Genomic DNA, 22,471 nt, shown 5'->3' with positions numbered 1-22,471 from the left:
TAAGTCCAAGTTGATGCCAAGGGCTGATGGTCCATTTCGGATTATAGAGAAGGTGAATGACAATGCGTATAAGGTAGATCTTCCTGGTAATTACAACGTATCAGCTACTTTTAATGTGAAAGACTTGACTCCATACTTGGATGACGATGACGATTCTGATTTGAGGACAAATCATTTTCAACCCGGGGCTGATGATGTGCATCATGGGAATTATAATCCATCTTGTAAAGCTAAAACTAATGTGCAAGAGGATTCATATGGTCCAATGACAAGAGCGAGAGCGAAACAACTACAAAGGGCCTTGACGAGTCAAATTGGAATGATTGAAGCTGCGTCAGAGTTAAAAATTAGCAATCAGTTTGAAATTGGTTCAAGGATGTTTATTTGCCTACAATTGGAACTTGGAGATGAGAAAAGCCCTTAATTGTTCTTTTGATGCTGGGCTACTCGAATTTGGGTTGATATGCAAATAAGTGAAGGAATTGATGCTGTTTATGGGCAGAACAGCAAATGAATTTGAACCTGAATTTGAAGTCATCCATTGCATGTGAAAACAAGACTAATCTAGGTGGATTTCAAGTTCAGAACGTGTTCTTTCTAGATTGTCCAACCATGATTGCATTGGACTTTTGTGTAAGAAGATATGGTTGTTTTAAATTTGGTCTGTTTATGTTAGAAAGGTCAAAAAACGTGTGCTAGTTAATTTGTCTAGGTTAGTTTGTCAAAGTCTGTTTTTTGGGCTTGACTTCTGCCATGTTGAATTATTCCTAACTTTGGAGGGATGTTCCAATTATAAATATAGTATCAGAATATGTAATAAAGAACTTTTGGCCAAGATTTGAAACTTAATTCACAGAATTAAGAGTTGTTCTTCCAAATTGATTTTGTGAAGAACCCTACCTGACTTATCACTCTTCAATCACAAAGAGTGTGGCGTCGAAATCCTAGATTGATCTTTGTGGCGTCCAGATCGGCTTATCAAAGTATCATTCTAGTCTATCCTCCATCTTATTTACCTTGAAATCACTATAATCCAGCCTAAACACCAAAAGAAAGACAACACAACCAGACCCATCCTTCATCCATTTTCGTCAGATTTATTGTTGCCGATTTTCGAATCATTCACGGCACATCAAACGATGTGCAATGCATATGTGATAAATGCATAACTTGTAGGAAAGCAAAGTCTATGACTCAACCACATGGCCTGTATACCCCTTTACCTGTACCGAAAGAACCATAGGTAGACATTTCGATGGACTTCGTCTTAGGTTTACTTAGGTCAAAACAGGGTAGGGATTCCATCGTTGTAGTTGTTGATAAGTTTTAAAGATGGCACACTTCATTCCATGTCATAAAACCGATGATGCAACTAACATTGCTGATTTGTTCTTTAGGGAGATAGTACGGCTTCATAGGGTCCCTAAGAGCATTGTTTCTGATAGAGAGGCTAAGTTCCTTAGCTATTTCTGGAGGTGTTATGGGGAAAATTGGGTAATAAACTGTTGTTTTCAACTACTTGTCACACCGAAACAGATGGACAAACTGAAGTAATTAATAGGACCTTAACACAACTTCTGCGTGCTGTCATTCAAAAAAACTTAAAAGATTGTTTGCCATTTATAGAGTTTGCATATAATCGTAGTGTGCGCTCTACTATTGAATTTTCACCATTTGAAATTGTGTATGGATTAACCCTTTTAACTCCAATGGATTTGATTCTTTTGCCTGTTGATGAAAGGGTTTGTTTGGATGGCAATCGTAAAGCACAGGTGGTGAAGACACTTCATGAAAGTGTGCGGTAAAAGATTGAAAAAAAGAATCATGTGTATACGACCAAAGCCAATAAGGGGCGCAAACATGTTGTCTTTCAGCCCAGCAATTGGGTATGGGTGCATATGCGCAAGGAGAGATTTCCAACCCATATGAAATCAAAGCTACAACCACGAGGAGATGGGCCATTTCAGATCCTTGAAAGGATCAATGACAACGCTTATAAAGTTGATTTGCCAGGTGAGTATGGCGTTAGTGCTACCTTTAATGTTTCTGATCTTACTTTGTTTGATGTAGGTGATGATTCGAGGTCGAATACTTTTGAAGAGAGAGGGGATGATGAGGATCAGCCCAACACCAAGCGTAATCATGCCAACGACCCATTGGAGGTGCCAATTGGGCCAATTAAAAGGGCTAGGGCGAAGAAGCTTAAAAAAGCATTGAATGAGCTTGTTCAGAACATATGGAGCAAAATGGACCTAGAGGGGCTTGGGAAATTTAAGGAGCATGAATGACAGCCTTTAATTTATCTAATTCAGGTCCAAGAAGAGCCCAATTTGTGTGGAACAAGGGGTTGATGTGTCCGGCCCAATACCAGCCTTGTTAGGCTTTTTTTTCCTAACACTACAAGGATAGAAAGTCATCAATTTATTCTCCTAATTAAATAAGAATGTTAGCCAGATCTTATTCTAAAGAGGGGAGGATTATTTAATGGTTTTCCTAACTTAGGAAGGAAAGTAATTAAATCGGCAACAAAGGAGGAAATTTGTTTTCTTATTTGTCCAAGTTAAATAAGGAAATCCAAGCTAATCAAGAACATCAATGGGGGCAGCAACGCAAATTTTCCAAATCAGATTTCTCCTAGTTTATTTGTGACTTCTTAAGAGTGAAAAATCTTATTCAACCATATTCAGGATGGTAATTTTTGGATTTTTATTATTTTTTTCTTAGTCTTTAGGTTATTATTACTTATTTGGGTCACTTGTAAGTGAGCTTCATATAAGTCAACCTAAAGGGGTCCATTAGGGTTTCTTTAAGTCTAGAGTCATTATAAATAAAGGCATAACCAAACATGTAAGGTTACGTAATTTTCAGATCAATAAACCTTTTTGTCGCATTTGTTGTGTGTTGGTGGGATAATCTCCCTTCCTTGGTTCTCTAAAGAACTGAAAACGACTTATCGAAGAACAACTATCTTCGTGGCGTCATCCTTATACTTCTCGTTCGCAAATCAATATTCGTTGGGTGGGGGTCTCCGTTTTCAATAGTGCTGGTGCCTAGGTATAAGTTATCTTTGTGTCACACTCCTGTCAAATCTGATTTACTTGGCTTTCCAGGAATTGGTGTCTTTGCGTGTGGGTTTGCGTGATCACGAGATTCACATCACACAAAAAAAAAGGACAGCAATGGTTATCATTCAAAAATAAACACGCAAGTGGATGGGAAGACATGCTTATTTGAAATTATTATCGGCAACTACATTTATACAATGTTGTTACAGGCATTGCATGCAAGAAAAGAACTCCAACGGCTAAAACAAAAGGCTAAGGAATTGTCCATCAAACCTGTTAGTGATTCGAGGATGAATCATCTTGAAGAGAGAGGGAATGATACGATCCGGACAATGAAAAAACAATTAGATTCAGATTCCGAAGTAAAATGCGCAATTGTCCAAGTTTACGACAACAGTCATAACTCTCAATCCGACCGTTGGATCGAGCTGAAATGTTATGTGGAGTCCCCTAACATGTTGTCCTACCTTGAGCAAGGTTAAAATTTTAGGTCAATCGGATTCAGGAAAACACCGCAATACTGGTCAACAGAGGTCGTACGAATTTTATTATTTACTTCCTTTTGGCTTGTGAACTTCTTATTTGGCTAAGATTCTTTTCCTAAAAGGATGTGACAACTTGTTTTTGGAATCTCCTAGTTCTACAAAGATCTTTAATGGATTGCAACATAGTTTTCAAGTGTGGCGAAGATTTATAAAAGTTTTAGAATCCTTTTCTTACAAGGATTCCTCATTCGTCCTAGCTACAATAAGGAAAGAAGACTTCAGAATTAATTCTACCTTCAGATCAGATTTCCTAGTCTATTTGAGACTTCTTAATAGTGACAAATCTGATTGTACCATATTTAGGATAATAATTTTCAGATTTTTATTAATTTTATTCTTAGTCTTTGGGTTATTATTACTTATTTTGGTCAATTGTAAGTGGGCATCATATAAGTCCACCTAAGGGGGGTCTATTAAGGTTTATTTAAGTCTAGAGTTAGTATAAATAAAGGCATAACTAGATATGTAAGTTAGCCAATTCAGATTAATAAAACTTCTTGTTTGTCGCACTTTGTGTGTGTGTGTGTGTTGGTGAGACAATCTCCCTTTCATAATTCTCTAAAGAACTGAAAACGACTTATCGAAGAATAACTAGCTTCGTAACATGAATACCATGACAGCTAAGGAGTGAGGAATAGGATCACTTTTCCTTTCAGTCTCGAAGCAAGCTGTGGTACAATCCCTCCTTCACTCTAGCTCGTTCCGTTCCCGTGTAAAAGCTATACCTTTCGATTCTTATCCCACAATGAACAAAGTTTACGATGGGTTAAGGGGTCGGGATTTGGGATTCAGGCGAGTGGAGGAAAATGGGCGAGCCCTACTGGTACAATAGTTTACAGAACTAAAGGATCGGCTATTAAGAGACAAAATAGATTCGGCTCGTTGGCTCTATAGACTCACTCTCTTCAGAGAGGAGTTTACTACAAGGATGGCCTCGTTTAGCCTTGTCTTAAATGGTGGCTCCGTGGTCCCAAGTGCTTGTTGTTTTCACCTCTCCCTAGAACTGCTGATCTCTTCCGCTCCGTTCATTCCGAACTTGCGAGCGACATGTCAAGTCTCTTTTCTTTCAACTCCGCTCAGTGATCGCTCATGGCTAATAAAGGTAGGTCCAGAGCTAGCTAGTGTTCAGAAGTCATTTAAGAGATTTAATATGGGTCCTATTAGACGCTTATAGCCCCAAAGAGATAGAGATTTGCATTTGGGAAAGGAACCATGTAATTACGATGTTCACATCAATTAATAAAGAAAATCTCCTTTTTTTATACCTTTTAATTTAGTTTCCTTCCTAAATTAGGAGAATCATTAATTAATCCTTCGTAGCTTAGGAAATCAGATCTGACAACCCTTTGATCCACACGCATTGGGCTCTTTTTTGCCTTGGTTTAGATGAATTAGAGGTTGTCCTTCATGCTCCCTAGGTGTCCCAAGGTCCTCTAAGTCCATCTTGCTCTATATATTCTGAACAATCTCATTCAATTCCTCTTTAAGCATCTTTGCCCTTAATCTTGTAATTACTTGGTACCTCCAATGGGTCTTTGGCATAATTAACCTTGGTGTTGGGTTGATCCGCATCATAAACAATCCTTGGGCCATAGTTGAAAACTAATTAATAATTAAGCTTAAACAAGTCTTGAGCCTTAACTAATTAATCAAACCCAAAAGCATAAATTAAGATTGAAAAACTAAGTAATTTTCTCTAATCTGGCATAACTGAAAGAGAACCAAAAGAAATAAAAGACAACTGAAACTAAAATATTTATAGAGCTCCTAGTTGCCATACATATCCTAGGAAAGAAATGACTCAAATTCTTCAATGAATGAAAGCCACATTAGAAACCCTTGTAGCCCAAGCTCGTGCACAAGTTTAGGAGCTAAATAAACCTCATTTAATCTTTTTTTTTTCTGTTCAAAATTAACCCATTACATATAAAGTGTTTAATTTATTTATAAACCACTTTAGTTTTTTGCTGCAATATTTCATTCTATCTTAATGATATTGTATTGCATTTTTACATTTAGTCTTAATTCTTATTTTTGTTTTATATGATATTGGTTACAAAGATGAACCAATAAGGGAGGGATTCTTCTCTTGTTCCTTTAATTCATTTATGTTAAATCTAAGTTCTTAAATTTAAAATGAATTAACATGATTTAATATAATAAACACAATTTAGTATATAATTAAAAAAAATTAAAATATGGCTATATTATTCTCTCATCCAATCTAATCCATCAAATTTAAATATGATAATGAGATTTGAAATATAATAATAAAAAATAATTGATTGATCATGATTTATTAAAAACATTTCAACAACTTTTTGTTGGCTCGAGCATATTTTTTCAATGGTCCAGCCCTAAGAGGATTCAAAAACAAGTTTAGGCTTAGGCTCATTGTTGAGCGCCCCTTGGGCCCAGACACCGTGCTTCGGCCTAATGCTAGGTTTTAGCGCCCTTGGACCCTAGCGTATGACCAAAGCCTAGTTTTATGCATTGTTTGGCTCAATGCTTGCCCCCTTAGGATTTGTTTTTAAATCACCCAAGCTTTTTAGCTTGGATTTAAAGTGTTAGGGGCTCTATACATCTTATCCTTATAGAGATGGGTATTTTTTTACTTATTACATATAATGCATGAACTTACTTAGAAAGTCTATACCTTATCTACACCTTTATGTGTACAAGAGTCTTATATGACCTACTAATTTTTCATCTCATTAATGCGTGTGTAATGAATATTTGTTCTTCATTAATATTTATGTACGGGATATTACAATGGTGAAATGACTCTTTAACCCCTTTATGTAAGCAAAAGGACAAGGTTTATAAAGTATAAATACCACCAAACTATTTAGGTAAAATATTCATAAATTCTACATTATCAACATATTGCACCTATTATTTACATAGAAACGCCATTTTCATTTAAAGAGTACTTAGTGATACGATTCAGGTTCAGCCTTGGATTCCTTGTAGTAAGCATTCAGTTATGTGTTTGACATTGGTTGTTGATGTGGTTCAGTATATATGGTTCAGCCTTGTGATACAATCCAAGGTCAGATTCAGATTTTGACGTAAAATTTTCTACTGTCCAGTTTTATACTATTAAGCATAACTCCAAATCCAACTATTGAATCGAGCTGAAACTTTACCAGGTGATTCCAGAAGTATTTTTCTATATTAGGGTAAATTTTCAGGTGAATCAGAGTTCGGAAAGGACTTGCGATATAGGTCAAAACAGGCTGTACGAATTTTGTTATTTACTTCCCTTCGACTTGTGGACCTTCTATTTGGTAATTATCCTTTTTGTAAAAAGATGTGGCAGCTTGTTTTGGGAATTTTTTAGTTCCATAAGAATCTTTAATGAGTTGCAACATAATTTCCAAGAGTGACAAGGATTCCGTAATATTTCCAGAATCCTTTTCTTATAAGAATTCCTTATCCATCCTAGCTACACAAGGAAATAAGAGTTGGTGCTATTTAATGACAGATTAGTTATGTTTTGACTTAATTAAAACTTTGTCTTGAGCTAAGATCAAAGGCTTGTTTGGATCAGGTTATGGGTTTTTCAGTTTAGGGTTTCTGGGTCAGTTTTGTATATAGGTCAGTTCAGCCTATAAGGGTAGATTCATTAAGGTTAATTTTTAAGAACTATTTAAACATATGTAACCTAAATTTGGGCAGCCATTAATGAATATTACTTCTGAATTTTTTAGTTTTAACGTGTGAGAGTGATTCTTGCATTCTTCAGTTCATGAACGAATTGAATCTGACTTATCAAAGATTAACTAGCTTCATGGTGTCATTCTATTCATTCCAATAGTGTTGGTGTCTTGGGGCAAGTTTCCATTGTGTCACACTCCTATCAGACATATTTTGGCTTTCTAAGATCAGATCTTAGGCCCCGTTTGTTTTCTGGAAAGTAGTTTTCTTTTGGAAAGTGGTTTCCTTAGAAAGTGAATTCCTGTAAAGTGAATTATTTTTCGATGTTTGGTAGTGTCAAGGAAAATAAGTTGGAAAACAATTTTCAGTGTTTGGTTATGTTATGGAAAATGAGCTGGAAAATAGCTTATTAATGTTTTATTTTTTTCAAGTTTATTAAAATAATGAGGAACAAATCTTACAAATTAAAAAGTTGAATGATAATGAAATTGAAAAAAAAAAATCTAATTTCATAAATTATCTCAAATAAAATAAATAATAATCAAAATAATAGAGATCAAATCTAACAAATAAAAAAATTGAAAGATGATGAAATTAAAATAATAATAATTATAATTTCATAAATTATTTCAACTAATATAAGTAACAATAAAAAAAATGAAGATCAAATTTGATAGATGAAAAATTTTAATTAAAAAATAATAAGAGAAAAGCAAATAATAATCATAAAAATGATCAAAGTTAATATAAAAATCAAATTAAATCAAATTTTAAGAGATGAAATTAAAAAAAAAAGATTCAAACAAAATATATATCAATCAAATGTTTGAGGACCAAATTTGATATAATCAGCAAATAATATGATATTTCTAATTTTTTCACAACTTCTGGAAAATGTTTTCCACCCAAAATAAAAGGAAAACACTTTTCTGGAAATCAAGCCAAATTTTCCTTTGACTGGAAAGTGTTTTCCGTTGACCAACTTTTCTAATGGCAAACAAACACAGAAAAGTTTAGAAAGTGGTTTCCAGAAAACCACTTTCCAAGCAAACAAACGCCCCCTTAATCTTGATTGTGGGTTGCGTGACCACGAGGTTCACATCAGTTGATATCACTAGGCTCCGAAACAAGGTCATATCTTTCTGTTATTTTTGGTTTTTTTAGTGTTCCTCTAAGTTTTTTAGTGTTTGCATCATTCATCTTCTTGTTCTTTGTGTTCGTGTCTTTTAAACAAAAATGGTTATATTTCATCTTGTTACTATCTCTAATCATATCAATGGCATATATAAAAAAATAGAGAGATTAGATGAAATTTAAAGGATGATTCAATCCTGCCACAGAAACACAACTCTTAGTGAACCATAAGCAAACCACCTCAGAATTAATTAAAATTTCATATTCACATCATATATTAAATTTGGGCTTCTTATGATATCTTTTGTTTAAGATTTTACTTTAAAATTCAATTCTGTTGCAAACTGATCATACAAGGGGTTTGGGTAACTAAACATAAGAGAACGACCTATAAATATAGATTTGTTGTTTGTTTGGTATCAGAATACTATATATTAAATTTGAGGTCATTTGGATAGTGTTTTCTTTAGGTTCCAAAATCAGATTTTGTCTTGCCGTAACTCGTCTGTTTTGCGTTATCTTCCAAAACTTGTTTTGTTTCTGTTGGTTCCGTTCCTGCCAATATATTATCATCATACTTGGAATATTTGGCTGTTTGTTTTTGGTAAGTTGACATATGTATAAAAGAGAAGAAGGTTTTATAAGGGGCATACCCCAGATTTACAATGTAAAAAAAAAGTCTTAAAAACAACAAATGGACATACGAAGGCCACCAAACAGAAAACCAAGACCTAGTTAGACTAGCTAGAGACAAGAATAAAACCAACCAAACATCAGTTTAAGATTCTACATTATTCACCTTCTAGGCTCTTTGGATCCTAATGTTTTCATTTGTTGATGGAATGTTTCTCATCAGATCGAGCTTGCCGTGAATGATCCCTTCGAATTGATCGAAGACCAAATTCAAATTTCTAGACATACCTACAAAGATCCTTACATTCCATTGCCAAACACAATACACCATAGCTGCGAAACCCAGTTTACAAGAACAATTTCTGAAAGTTTTACCATTTCAAGTGACAGTTGTTGATGCGAACCTCGTGATCACGTGGTCACGCAACCCACATGCAAATACACCAATTCCCGGAAAGCCAAGTAAAATAGGTTTGATAGAAGTGTGACACAAAGATAACTTGTACCTAGGCACCAACACTATTGAAAACGAAAAAACCCCCACCCAATGAATATTGATTCGTGAACGAGAAGTATTAGGATGACACCACGAAGCCAGTTGTTCTTCGATAAGTAGTTTTCTGTTTTTTAGAGAACCAAGGAAGGGAGATTATCCCACCAACACACAAGTGTGGCAAAGAAGTTTATTTATCTGAAAATTGCGTAACCTTACATGTTTGGTTATGCCTTTATTTATATTGACTAGACTTAAAAAAACCCTAATAGACCCCCCTTAGGTGGACTTATATGAAGCCCACTTACAATTGACCTAAATAAGTAATAATAACCCAAAGACTAAGAAGAAAATAATAAAAATTAATAAAAATCTAAAAATTACCATCCTAAATATGTTAGAATCAGATTTGTCACCCTTAAGAAATCCCAAATAAATTAGGAGAAATCTGATTTGAAAAATTTGTGTTGCTGCCTCCTTTGATGTCCTTGATTAGCTTGGATTTCCTTGTTTATCTTGGACAAATAAGAAAACAAATTTCCTCCTTTGTTTCTGATTTAATTACTTTCCTTCTTAAGTTAGGAAAAGCATTAAATAATCCTTCCCTCTTTAGGAATAAGATCTGGCCAACTTCCTTACTTAATTAGGAGAATAAATTGTTGACTTTCTATCCTTGTAGCGTTAGGGAAAAAAAAAGCCTAACAAGGCTGGTATTGGGCCGGACACATCAGCCCTTTGTTCCACACGAAGTGGGCTCTTCTTGGACCTGAATTAGATGAATTAAAGGTTGTTCTTCATGCTCCTTAAATGTCTCAAGTCCCTCTATGTCCATTTTGCTCCATATGTTCTGAACAAGCCCATTCAATGCTTCTTTAAGCTTCTTTGCCCTAGCTCTTGTAATTGGCCTAATTGGCACCTCCAACGGGTCGTTGGCATGATTACGCTTGGTGTTGGGCTAATCCTCATCAATAACTCATCTAAACCATTCACCCCATTTTTTTCTCATTCTAGGAATGTCGCATTTGTCACAAACATCCCACCATATCGCTTTAAAATAAGAGAATTCAAAGAACAAGTGGTTGTGATCTTCATTGTTAAGAAAACAGAGTAAGCACTAGCTGGGACCATGGAGACCAAATTGATGTAGTTTATCCTGAGTTGTGAGCTTTTGTTGGACAACTAGCCTGATACGGTTCAGCCTTGTGATACGAACCAAGTAAGGTCAGATTCGGATTTTGGCGTAAAAGTTTCTACCGTTCAGTTTTACGCTATTGAGCATAACTTCAAATTCAACCGTTGGATTGAGCTGAAACGTTACCAAAAGATTCCAAAGGTGTTTGTCTATGTTGGGGTACATTTTTAGGAGAATCCACATTCGGAAAGGACTTGCAATATAGGTCCGAACAGGCTATACGAATTCTGTTATTTACTTCATTTTGACTTGTGGACTTCCTATTTGGCAATGACCCTTTTCGTACAAGGATATGGTAGCTTCTTTTGGGAATTTTCTAGTTCCACAAGGATCTTTAATGAGCTGCAATATAATCTCCAAGTGTGGCAAGGATTCATTAATGTTTCAGAATCCTTTTCTTATAAGGATTCCATATTCATCCTAGCTACACAAGGAAAGAAGGGCTGGTGGTATTTAATGACAAGTTAGTTATTTTTATTATTTTCTTTCATGTTTGGGCTTAATTAATACTTTGTTTCAGTTAGGATCCCAGGCTTGTTTGGATTAAGTTATGGGCTTTTTATTTAGGGTTTTTGGGTCAGTTTTGAGTGGACCTCATATAAGTCCACATAAGGGGTCCATTAGGGTTAATTTTTCAAGAACTATTTAAACTCATGTAAGCCAAAATTTTGGCAGCTTTGAGGATAATTACTTCTGAATTTTTCAGTTTTAACGTGTGAGAGTGATTCTTGCGTTCTTCAGTTCTTGAACGAACTAAATCTGACTTAGTGAAGATTAACTGGCTTCGTGGCGTCATTCTACTCAATCTAGTAGTGTTGGTGCCTTAGGGCAGGTTTCCATTGTGTCACACTCCTATCAGACCTATTTTGGCTTTCCGGGATCAGATCTCAATCTTGATTGTGGGTTGCGTGACCACGTGATCATGAGGTTCGTATTACTTTCGTAGAAGAAAAGAATGTCTTGGAATAGCATTCTTGAACCACACAATGTCATGCCAATCAACCATCTAATTACAGATTCTGAGTTGCTCCCAAGCTACTTTGACTGAGAACCTCAGATTTGGTGAATCAAACCAAACAATCTTGTCTCTCTTCCCTATCTTAGGATAAAAATTGGAAGGAATAGCGTCTATAATGGGGTACCAGCCAATAGCTTGAGTGGTAGGAATTCTTCATTCTGAGTGACGTTCACACTCACCATCGCGTTCTTTCTCATACCTGAATCGTAGATGAATCTCTTGCCGTAAGAATCCGCGAGTGGGCTGTGAGGATGTTAATTGTCAAACCATAGAGAAGTTTCCCTTCCATCTCCTATGGTGTACTTCATCTTAGACCATGCTAAAGATCTGAGCTTAAGGATCTTTGTCCAAGCCCAAGAGCAATTCTCTAGGGCCTTGATTTTCTACCTCGCAACATATTGGATCTGATCCAAGTAAACCAGATTGAGCAATCTGAGTCATTGTACAGATTCCAAATGTGTTTCACCAAAGCAATCTAGTTCCATTTTGTTATCCTTTTGATTGCTAGCCCCCCTTCTTTTATGGAAGACACACTGGATCCCAAACCACTTTCGCCCCAGTAGTTCTCATATCCGAACTTAACCAAAGAAAGGATCTCATAATTTGCTCAATATTTTTAATTATTTACTCAGGTAAAAGGAAGAGAGGTGCCCAATAGACCAAAATAGAAAATAAAACTGAGTTAATCAGTTGTACTCGTCCTGCATACAAGAGTGTTCTACAAGTCCAACGCTAAACTTTAAAGGTGATTCAATCCACGAGGCCTTTACAATAAATAGCCTTAAGCATTGACGAGATAAGAGGCATTCCCAAATACTTTATAGGAAGCTCACCCTCTCTAAACCTAAGAATACGAATAATCTGATCTCTCCTGGCATCCAACAGACCACTCAAAAAGATGTAACTTTTGTTTGGATGTGGATACAAACCTGACATTGAAACTTTTTTAAGCACATTTCTGATCATTCGAACTGAGTTTACATCCCCTTTATTGAAAATCATCAAGTCATTTGCAAAAAAAAAAGATGGGAACTTTTATCTTCATTACATCTCTAGTGGAATTTGAAGTTTCAATTGTCACTCATCTTGCGGAACAGCCCTGAAAGGATTTCTATATATAGGACAAACAAATATGGAGTTAATGGATTACCTTGTCTCAGCCCTCTCCCCCCTTGGAAGTAACCTGCAAGCTCACCATTGATGTTAATAGAGAATTGGCATGATGTAACACAAACAATGATCCAATCAATGACTGTTATAGGGAATCCTATTTTTGTTAAAGCAACATCAATGAAATCCTATCGAACCGAGTCATAAGCCTTCATCAGATCTACTTTCATAGCACAACGAGCAGGCCCTTTATTTTTATGATAACCTTTCATTAATTCCTAAGACAAAAGAATGTTGTTGCTGATTCCCCGTCCTGATACAAAGCGGCTTGATACGGGCCTACTAAGAATGGCAAAACAACTTTAATTATATCGGCTAAACTCTTAGTGATGCATTTGTAAACTATATTGCAACAAGATATAGGACGAAAATCTGTCAATCTTGTAGGATTAGCAACTTTAGGAATAAGGGAAATGGTTGTTGCATTCATTTTCTTAAGCATTCTACGAGCCTGAAAGAAAGCGTTAACAACGTTGATTACATCTTCCCTAACTATGTGCCATATTCGTTTGAAGAACCCTGCGTTGAAACCATCCGAACTAGGGGCTTTATTGTTTTTCAGACTAAACATAACATCTTTAATCTCCTTCCTTGTTACATCTTGCACTAGTAAATGCTTCTACATAAAAGTCAGTTTCAATTTAATAGTCGATTCTATCACTTTCTCGTTCACAATCCCAACCCTTTGTTTCACTCCTACCACACTCTAGAAGTACGCAATTACTTCTGATTTGGCAGCCTCGTGCCCTTCAACAACTTCCCCATCCTTTCTTGTAACTTAGAGAATCTTTTTTCTTTTTTTTTGGTAAGTTGACGTATGTATTAAAAGAAGAAGATACAAACATTATAAGGGGCATACCCCAGATTTACAATGATAACAGAAACATAAAACAACAGATGGCTACAGGCTAGCCACCGACTGTAAAACTGAAACCTCACTAGATTCGTTAGGGAAACCAATACAACCAGCTAAGAAATAAGATTCTTATTTCTGTTACGTCTTCCATTTACTAATTTATGAAGTAGCTAGTATTCTGGTACCCCAAGCTAAGCTATTGTATCCTTGCCTTTTGCTTGAAAAAACTCTCTTCGACCCTAACGATAGTAGTGTAGTTACGTACAACAACCTTTTCACGCATGCACAAAGTTGGATTTCCATACGCTGTATGCAGAGCATGTTGAGCCTGATACATTTCATCTTTTGCATCTTTAATTCTATTAGAAATGTTGGAGAAATGATCCTTATTGAAAAGTTTCAATACTTGCTTTAGCTTTCTGAGTTTGCAACACAACCGATACATTGGACAACCCCCCAAATTCTAATCCCAAACTTTCTTCACCAGAGCATGAACTCATCATGATCCACCACATATCAAAGAATTTGAATGGTTTCTTGATGTTTTGATCATCACCAACAACTTTTACCACCATGGGAGAATGGTCTGATACACCAAAAGGAAAGAGTCTAGCTTCCGACAATGGGAAGTTCAAACTCCACTTCTCATTCACAAGCACTATATCTAGTTTCCGCATAATCAGATTCTCAGGACACTGGTTCGTCTGAGTATAGTGCATACGTGAATACCGAAGACCATCCACTTTAACTTCTTGAATACAAGTTTTGAATATGTCTATATGACCAGCCTACGAAGTTTTAGATAGCATTAAAGTCGCCCATAAGAATCCATAGGGTGGACTCCCAACCATCACTCTGACTCAATATATCAAACCATAAAGCCTCACGTAACGACGCACTATTATCTCCGTAAATAATTGAAGCATTAAAGCAAATATTGGTACCTAATATAGTGACACAAACATAAATAGCCTGGTTTGACATGCCCAAAATGGAACCTTCACCACATCAGCATTCCAACAAAGACGACCGCGATAAGAGAATCATAATTATACAAGAAATACCAGTTACGAAGAAGAAGTTGAGAAACATTTTCTTTATTCTTGTCTCTAACCCGAGTTTCAACCAAACCAAAAGGAGTCACCCTCTCCTACTGGATGAGATGACACAATTCTGAATGCTTTATAGGATCATTCAAACCTCTAACATTCCAACATCTAATAATCATAGGAAAATAAAGAGGAAGACAAATAACAACACAAAGATTACCTTGACTTGCCCCCTCGCGAGGAGCCTGATTTCTTATTTTTCTTTGAAGAGCCCACTGAACCCTTCTTCTTTTTCTCTAGAGAGTAGAGCCTTACTAGCTAGTTGATTAACATTTTCTTCTCTAGTGGAATTCGGAGTTTAAGGACTTGCCGAGACTGGTACATTCCCCACCCGTATCACCTCCCCTAACTTCTGATCAGTATATTCCCCACCCGTATCACCTCTCCTAACTTCAATATCAACATTCGCCTCATTACTAATGATCGAAGGAACCTGGTTCATGATCTCACACGTAGTTGTATTGGAGTCGACAAACCTTTGTTCTAAGAGAGTACATGTAGCCCCCTTCTTCTGCACTATATCTCCTCGTAAACTCTTCAGAACAAGAGGAGAAGTAGGATTTCCAACTTCATAACATTCAGCATTACGCACACCAGATGTCGAATGACCATCCTCATTACAATCAGAATCATTTATACCAAATGTCGAACAACCATCCTCATCACAATCAAAATTATGCATATTAGATGTTGAACAACCATTCTCACTGATTAGTACTTAAAAATGCATTCTCATTAAGGCTTTATATCATCATATTACACTAAAGTATCATTAAATTCCCTAACTAAAGCATGTTTTATAATGACAAGTCTGATAATATAATATATCTTTAATTTATGGTAAATGCTTGTTTTGAATGCAGGTATATCTCACAATTCAAAGGATTGATTGATTGATGTGATTAACTATTGAAAGTGAAGAGACAAAAAGAGGACTAGGCTAAGAGAAGAGATGTTGGTTCAATTCCAAACTGGAACATCATTCAGTTATTGGATCATAACTGGAGTTGTAGACCTTGGATTTTGGTCTACTTTATATGGATGGAAAGCTAAGACATAGACCTAAAACTTTCATGGGAGTCCAAGACTCAATTATGTCGTTTTCAAGTTCAAATCTTAGCAACAACAGAGAAGTCGAAATCTATCCTGCAGCTCAGACACTGTTCGGTTTTCAGTTCATATCTTGAGTTCTAGAAGTCCAAATGAGCTCTAGTTTTTTTTGTTGGAAAGCTAAGACAATTGCCCACAGCTTTCATAGAACAAAGGGCTCTAATTCTGATGTTATCAATGACGTTTTGGCCAGCCAACAATATCAATAATCAACCAACAATGTCAATAACCAGCAGCCAACAATGTCAATAACCAGCAGCCAACAATGTCAAAAACCAGCCACCTAATCAATGGTTGGCCACCAACTAAATAGTTTGTCAACCAATCAATAGTTCCAAATTTTAGCTTATAAAAGGAGGCATTTGCCATGTATTTAGTCATCTTGGTTTTCAAATCAAGATCATGTTCTTGCTTTCTTTCTTTATATTTTGTAATGCTTAAGTTTTGCTTTCATTAATATCTTGTTTATGCTTTTCATCATAACTATGTTCTTATCTAGTTTATTTATGTTCTTCTTCTTCATTATGTTTAGCTAAGTTAATTATGTCAAGGTGAAAAGGTTTCTCTAATGGTGTTAGAATATGTATAATATAAACTCAACATGAACTTCAATGTTTATATCCAAGAAAGTTTGCTATTAACATGTCTTATCTTTTTATCTTACTAATTCTTAATATCTTGCTTGTTAAATGGTTAATCTAGATTTGTGTTGTATAACACTTGGTACATCAAATGCTTGATCCTTCATAGTTTTCGGCCGACATCATTGTTATGAGAGGAACTTGATTTGTTGTTAACATAAGCTAGCAACATGAATGTCTGATGATATTTATAAGTATGGTGTTACTTAGATAAGATGATTAATATGATCATGTTAATAATTTATAATGAGCTAATAACGATAAATCATCCGATTGGAACCTCATTTGTGTGTGGTTTTCAATTGAGTATATATTATATTTATTTGAAATACCATTAGTGAATCCTCTAACCTTGACATCTGTTTTATCATTGTTTAATCCTTACATCAATATCACATCCCAAAACTCTTTTCAACTCCTTTTCTGTTATTATTCTCTTCAAATCTTTTTCTTTATTTGTAATTTATATAGTTGACCTCCCTATGGTTCGACCTCGGTCTTGCCGGGTTATTTATTACTTCGACACTCATGCACCTGGGATAAGACATCAACTCTTTGATCGTGTCGCTCACCACAAGTAGAGCCCTTATTCCTTGTAACAACTACCTGCTATTAAAACTGATTCTGCTTGTTATCCATAAATTTAGAGCTAACAACACCATTATTCCTCTTCTGAAAGATTATCAACTTTTTTATTAGAAAATATTGTTGTTGTATGTCCAAAGACATTCATAATCAACTGAAATTGTTTTGAATAACCCATTTGAACAGCATAGGTCGTATTCCTTAACCAGCATCTGCGAAGCATTTATCTCAACACTAACTCTCGCGTAGCTAAGCTTTATACGCAGCAATGTAGTAAGATGCTGAAGGGGAACACCAATAGCACTGGTTACACAACTCAACCCATTAATAGTCCAATACTCAAGAGGAACATTATAAAACTTAACCCATACCGGAACTTTGGCCAAATTATCTTTCAAAAATTGCATGTTTGGTTGCCAACGTTTAAGTACTAAAGGTCTGTTTGCCATGTGCCATAGAGCTCTATCCAAAACATTAGTAACATGATCAACAAAATCAAAATTGAAGAGAAAGAAACCATCCTTTGACGATAAAACTTCTGATGGACTGTAGGAGGCCCATATTCTTTTGGCAATAGAATTAACAACGGGATACGATAACTTTTGACCCATAAAATGTCCGACTAGGGTGGATTGCCAAAGTTTGTAGCCATCTTCAAACACATTAAGTGGAGGAGCTACTTTCACACGACAGCCATAAAGGGGGGAACTTGCAGGTTATGGACTGTATTCATACCAAGGGTCTTGTTACCCTAATTGTCATTAACAGCAGAACCTTTCAAAGCATTTAAAAAAATTTAATTTGGGATTGAGGTTTTGTTGTTCTAGGTGTTGGGCCCCTACCTTCAACCCATCAAAGTTAGAACCCAATACATGATTCATTTCTGAAACATTATGAGAAGCTTAGAGGTTGGCTTGAATAACCTTACAATCAGCTATAGTAGCAGTACCATGTTGAACGTTGTTGTTTAATGAATATTAGTGGAAAAGGTTCAGCTGGCATGTTATTATCCATCGAATAATGGGTTTCTAGCTGAGCTATCTTCTGCAGGCTAGTAGACTTATTTCTTTCCTTGGCTAACTGACATTATTACGTATTTCACAAGAAATACTTACTAAAATAAGAGGTGGCATAACAACCTGCAAAGCTGGTGGCTTTCTTGAAGCTTTCATACCTAGGGAACTGTCCATATAAAAGTCATTTTCAAGCTGGATATCTAGCTGTTGTTAGAGTCATTTTCATCACTTTCACATCTGTTTGTTTTCGATCAGTTCTGGTTCATATAAAAGTCAGATTTGTAATTTCGAGTCTAAATCAATGTTCTTCCTATCCTAAACTCTATTCTTGTTGTGTCTTCGTCTACTTCTTTTTTTTTTCTATTTGGGTTATGTATTCTGCAAAGGAGAGGGAACAAAGGAAGATTCTAAGCTCAAGGATACAAAAAACTAACTCATGACTTGGGGGTTTTAGAACGAGAAGTTGATAAGTGTAGAAGATTATTCTATGATCTTCAAGCTTTAACGGAAAAGGAGGTACAATGCCAAAAGAATGAAAGATGAAGGAGATCCGTTGTGGTTAGAATTCAAAAGTATGTACGAAAATGGTTAGTACAACATGCTTATTTGAAATTCTTATCATTTAAAAGACGAAGGTGTTAGCAATAAGGGAATTCTGCATGCTTAAATGAGAGGCTAATGAAGTCGCTACTGATCCTATTCAAGATTCGAGGGCGAATCTTCTTAAAAATGGAGGGAATGATACGGTTCAGGTTCAGTCTTGGATTCCTTATAGTAAGCATTCAGTTATGTGTTTGAGATTGGTTGTTGATATGGTTAAGTATATGGTTTAGCCTTGTGATACAATCCAAGCAAGGTCATATTCAGATTTTGGCATAAAATGTTCTACCGTCTAGTTTTACACTATTGAGCATAACTCTAAATTCAACCATTTGATCGAGCTGAAACTTTAAAAGAAAATTCCAGGGGTATTTGTCTATGTTGGGGTAAATTTTTAGGTGAATCGGAGTTCAAAAAGAACTTGCAATATATGTTAGAACATGCTGTATAAATTTTGTTATTTACTTTCTTTTGATTTGTGGACTTCCCATTTGGCAAGGATCTTTTTTGTAAAAGGATGTGGCAGCTTATTTTGAAAATTTTCTAATTCCACAATAAACTTTAATGAGCTGCAATATAATTTCCAAGAGTGGCAAGGATTCAGTAATGTTCCAGAATCCTTTTCTTACAAGGATTCCTTATACATTCTAGCTACACAAGGAAATAATGGCTGGTGCTATTTAATGACAGATTAGTTATTTTTATTATTTTCTTTCATGTTTGGGCTTAATTAAAAACTGTGTCTTGAGCTAGGATCCAAGGCTTGTTTGGATCAGGTTATGAGCTTTTCAGTTTAGGGTTTCTAGGTCAGTTTTGTATATGGGTCCGTTCAACTTACAAGGGTAGATCCATTATGGTTAATTTTTAAAAACTATTTAAACACATGTAACCTAAATTTCAGCATCCATTGGTAAATATTACTTCTAAATTTTTCAGTTTTAACGTGTGAGAGTGATTATTGCATTCTTCAGTTCTTGAACGAACTGAATCTTACTTATCGAAGATTAACCAGTTTCGTGGCGGCATTCTACTTATTCCAACAGTGTTGGTGTCTTGGGACAAGTTTTCATGATGTCACACTCCTATTAGACCTATTTCGGCTTTTCAGGATCAGATCTCAATCTTGATTGTAGGTTGCGTGACCACGTGATCACAAGGTTCACATCACTTAGTATACACCTAAACAAGAACAAACAACCTAGTTCTTGAGATTTAATACTCTTTTTGCATATTTATTGTGATCACTCTCAATGAAGATACCAACTTAAGCATATGAGAGTTCCTAAATCCTCCTTAAAGTGACTGTTTTGTGCGTATTTAGCTTCTTTGATCAAGCTATCACATTTCTTAGATATGAAGAATGGATCAAATAGCAAGAACACATGATTAAACTCATTATCCAATCACCTAAAAAATTATATTTCTAAGTATCTTGAATTTTAAAACATTATCAATAATAATATTTAAATAAAAAAAATATAAAAGATTTTTATCCATTGAAGATTATGGAGCAGTTAGTGCTATGGTAACTTGGCATAATATCATATTTTAGACAATAAAAAAATCTTTGTTTTTAGGTAAAATCAATGAGTTCTTCGGTTAATAAACAAACCATAAATGTTTTGAAAAATTAATAGTCATCAATAGTTTAATGAAACTATGTTAAAATTAGTAGATTATTTATTTTTTCCAAACAAATCACTAGAGTATCATCCTAATAGATTATTTTTTTTCAGAACATAGATCTTTGTCAATTAACACTAAATAATAATATTAGAGTAAAGAAAATGGATAAAACATTTAAAAAACACTTGAGGTAAATAAAGTTTATTTTGGTATAAACAAGGATATTTTAGGCATAATGGTGTTTCTATAATAATTTCTTAAATTTAAAAGGAGATGTCATCAATTATAGATGAAACATACTAGATGATAATGAATGTTTATTTTCATAGGATTTATTACAATTTAATTTTTTATGAAACCTAGATTTATTTGTTGAAGCTCTTTGAAAATTTACATAAAATTTACTTCATTTCTAAGGTTTTTCTTTAGCTTTCGAGATTAAAATAAAAAGTTGGATGGTAAACTAAAAAATTAAATTGAGCATGAAGAAATAAAAAATTAAGCAAAATTTTTTTAATCTTTCTTTTTTATGGTGGTAACCTTTTCCAATGTAAATAAAAAAAAAAAGCGAACTTTTCTAATTGTACATAAATAAAAAATATTTTTTTTTTAGTTTTTCTTTGCATTTTTATTAAATTATTATTTTTAAATTGAAACTAATTGAAATCTTACATGTGCATTCCTTTTATTTAAAAGTCAAAATTAATGAAAAATGGATTTTATCATTGATTATTTCTACTACTTAAGAAACCAAACCATAAAGAATCAATTGTACAACTTAAAAGTTAAAAACATATGGTGTTATATTAAAAACAAATATGTATCCTATTAATTTCATATCTCTACTTTATTGTGCTTTGTTTTTTATTTTTATTTTTAGAAAAAATATTTTGACTGTGATTACACTTTTATAGTTTCAAAAATTATATTTTATATACATTTCATCATAAGATTTAAATTTTAATGAAAAAACAAAGATAACCTTCTATATAATATTCTTATGACCTGAAGCACAAATTAATCCATCATTTCACACAGTTTTTTATTTTATTCTTTCCCCAATGAAGAATCTCTCTCTCTCCACTAACAAAAAAAAAATCAAAGTAGATCTCTCTGATTAGATTTTCTCATCTTAGAATTTTCTTCACTAAACTTTGACCCCATGATTACGTAGCATTGAGTGCACACGATGTACAAAATTCTGGAATGTAGGAGGCAAATGAGAAATCAAGTTTCTAGCTAGAAAATGAAGATTTAAAGCCCTAGCTGGAGAATGAGAGTTCGAAGACTCTAGACAAGAATATTGCGTTCGAGTCTTCAATTTTGAATATCTAGGAATTTGAGGTCAACTGTAATTTAAGGTTTCAAGTAAAATCTGATTCTATTTCTACTAATTCTATATTAATTAATCAAAAGATTGAGCTAAGAGATAATATAATGTTGATGATGTCAAATTAGAACTAGATGATGTTAAGTTAAAGATGGTGGAACTACATCCGATGGATGTTGAAGACGCATAAGAAAAGAGGGAGTCTATTGAAAAGAAAGATGACAACAATGATATAAATGCAAATATTGATACGAACCTCGTGATCATATCACGCAACCCAAATTGAGATTTGATCTCGGAAAGCCGAAATAGATCTGATAGGAGTGTGACACAATGAAAACCTGCTCTAAAGTACCAGCACTATTGGAATGAAATAAAATGACGTCACGAAGTCAGTTAATCTTCGATAAGTCAAATTCAGTTCATTCAAGAACTGAAGAATGTAAGAATCACTCTCACACGTTAAAACTGAAAAATTCAGAAGTAATATTCATCAATGGCTGCCAAAATTTAGGTTATATGAGTTTAAATAGTTCTTGAAAAATTAACCCTAATGGACTCTTGTGGGCTAAACTGATCCACATACAAAATTGACCCAAAAACCCTAAACTAAAAACCCATAACTTGATCCAAACAAACCTTGGATCCTAATTGAAAACAAAGTATTAATTAAGCTCAAACAAGCCTT

This window comes from Populus trichocarpa, chromosome 19, assembly GCF_000002775.5.
Source record: "Populus trichocarpa isolate Nisqually-1 chromosome 19, P.trichocarpa_v4.1, whole genome shotgun sequence".
NCBI lineage: Eukaryota > Viridiplantae > Streptophyta > Magnoliopsida > Malpighiales > Salicaceae > Populus > Populus trichocarpa.
This window is presented reverse-complemented; position numbering follows the sequence as displayed.